The sequence below is a fragment of the Cryptomeria japonica genome, chromosome 2 (assembly GCF_030272615.1).
Source record: "Cryptomeria japonica chromosome 2, Sugi_1.0, whole genome shotgun sequence".
In the NCBI taxonomy this organism is placed as follows: Eukaryota; Viridiplantae; Streptophyta; class Pinopsida; order Cupressales; family Cupressaceae; genus Cryptomeria; species Cryptomeria japonica.
The window spans coordinates 527,844,931-527,848,172 of NC_081406.1; positions in this window are offsets into that span (position 1 = coordinate 527,844,931).

A 3,242-nucleotide genomic window follows, 5' to 3' on the forward strand; every position below is an offset into this window, starting at 1 on the left:
CATTCAGAGAGAGAGATCCAGATATATTGCAAGGTAAAGTCTTATGGACTAATGCACATTGTATTGTATTTATTTTGTAAAATTGATCAATGTGATCTCATGATCAAGTTATGTAAGCTATGTTCAGGACCTAAGTGGTACGAAGTAAGGAAAACCCCTAACCCACTAACCAACTAACATGTGTCCTTGTGTGCATGGCTCATCTCTTATGTGTTTTTCTTTGCTTAGTTTCTATCCTTTCATTCACAAATGCATGGTTGAATGATACTATTAAGTTGATAAGCTATTTTTTACTCATTTGCACTATGATTTTAGTTTGTATTAATCATTAATTTAACATAATGTTTCGAAGTTCTTCATATACGTTCATTTATAGCTATGTTATCTTATTTATACTAACTATAAGTCACAACATTTATTTTGATAAGACATTTCTTATTCTCATATACTTGATAACATATAGTCCTTACTTTACGTAACTACATTCCTCATTTATGAATGTTAGTTCATAAGTTGGTTAAGATATTGTTAGGCATATTAACTTTAATTCGTAATAGTAGTAATTCGTGGTTTCATGTACATTATCTTTGGTTATCATTAATTTACCTTATTTATATGTATACTTACAATAGAGTGCAATAATTACCTACTTTGTCATGATAATTTATATTCCTTCATACTTGTTAATAAATAGTTCATACTTTACCCTACTTCACTTCTTATATATAAATGTTAAGTTTTATAATTACATTGATGGCAAATTGTTTCTTTTTATTTTGTAATAAGTGTATGTAGATGATGATAGATTTAATTAGGAATTAATTTTGTTAGTTTTCTAAGGTTAGGACTAGCGGTCTCTACATTAATCATAGATGACTTAAATAATTATAGTTATTATTTGCATTCAAGCAATAAAATGATATTTGCACTATTTCAATAGGTGTGAATCATCTATTGCAAACATACAATTAAGTATATTAAATGTGTAATTATATTTAGAGTAAGACTTTTTTTTGAAAAAAATCAATAATCTAAAAGTCAACAATGCAATTTTATAGAAGAGGATTTCATTAAAGGCATAACTCATTTTCATATTAATTTAGCCTACCACCTCATAATATTATGACCATTCATTCAAACAAGAACAAAACATTAATAGTGTTGAAATTTGAGTCTTGATTTAATGTTTGAATAAGACTGTCATTATTGATATAGTTGAAATTTCATCACAAGAATTTAATGGTACATGCCATATCCTATTATCGTTCTTCTATTTTGGCACAATTAAGAAGAAGATAGCTAGAGATTTTTTTTGGACCAACTTTATATGTGTTGACTACATTTTCTTGAAAGTTTCCAAGGACTTTTCAATAAATCATTTTGTGCATATTTTATAAACATAGAAAGTCATGAAAAGACATCTTTACCAAACAATTCAGTCCCACATAATATGACCACTTCAATTAAAATAACCATTATATCTCTACTTACAAAATAATATAATGGTTTTGATTTCTTGGATTGAATAATGGTTTTGCAAGAGTCGATTCTAGGTAGAAAGAGGTTATCACCCCATTCATTCTTTTTCATTCTGCAGACTTAAATATAGGTCAATCTACATATATTTTGTTTTGATTTGAAATTTGTTTAGCTATTTCTAACGCCACTACTTTTCTTCTTTTCCATCTCAAACAATCTATGTGACAAGTCGATTTGAATATATTGTTTTACTGTCAAAGCATTGGGCAGGGGTCGATATTCTGTAAATAGATTTCTTGACAAAGGAATCGATGTAGGTTGGTATAGATCGGTGGACGCGTCTATTCTGGCTTTAAAATGACAGCACAGTTGACTAACATGTGTGTTAGTCAACTGTTTTACACTGTCGATTTTGCAATTAAAGGTTGTGATTGACTAGCCTATCGCTAACACGCTATACGAAAGGTCCGTTTTGGAGCTAGAATAGACGCAACCATCCTAGATTGATTGGGGTAGGTTTAGGTAAGTTCGATGGTAAAGGAGATGATACATCTAGAGACAGAGATCCAAATATATTGGAGGGTAAAGTCCTATGGACTAATGTACATTGTATTGTATGTATTTTATAAAATTGACCAATGTGATCTCATGATCAAGCTATGTAAGCTATGTTCAGGACCTAAGTGGTCTATTGTCGGTGATGCGACATGAAGTTGTGATGTATATGTAACTAACACAAAGTAAGGAAAACCCCTAACCCACTAACCAACTAACATGTGTCCTTGTGTGCATGGCTCATCTCTTATGTGTTTTTCTTTGCTTAATTTCTATCCTTTCATTCATGAATGCATGGTTGAATGTTACTATTAAGTTGATAAGTTATTTTTTACTCATTTGCACTATGATCTTAGTTTGTATTAATCATTAATTTAACATAATGTTTTGAAGTTCTTCATGTACGTTCATTTCTAGCTATGTTATCTTATTTATACTAACTATAAGTTGCAACATTTATTTTGATAAGACATTTCTTATTCCTATATACTTGATAACATATAGTCCTTATTTTACGTAACTACATTCATCATATATGAATATTAGTTCATAAGTTGGTTAAGATATTGTTAGGCATATTAACTTTAATTCGTAATAGTAGTAATTCGTGGTTTTATGTACATTAATATTTGGTTATCATTAATTTACCATATTTATATGTATACTTACAATAGAGTGCAATAATTACCTACTTTGTCATGATAATTTATATTCCTTCATACTTGTTAATATATAGTTCTTACTTTACTCGACTTCACTTCTTATACATAAGTGTTAAGTTTTATAATTACATTGATGGCAAATTGTTTCTTTTTATTTTGTAATAAGTGTATGTAGATGATGATAGATTTAATTAGGAATTAATTTTGTTAGTTTTCTAAGGTTAGGACTAGTGGTCTCTACATTAACCATAGATGACTTAAATCATTGTAGTTATTATTTGCATTTAAGCAATAAAATTATATTTGCACTATTTCAATAGGTATGAGTCATCTATTGCAAACATACAATTAAGTATATTAAATGTGTAATTATATTTAGAGTAAGGCTTTTTCTTGAAAAAAATCAATAATCTAAAAGTCAACAATGCAATTTTATAGAAAAGGATTTCATTAAAGACATAACTCATTTTCATATTAATTTAGCCTACCACCTCATAATATTATGATGGCTATACTAGTTTTCAATGTCATTCAAGCAAGAACAAA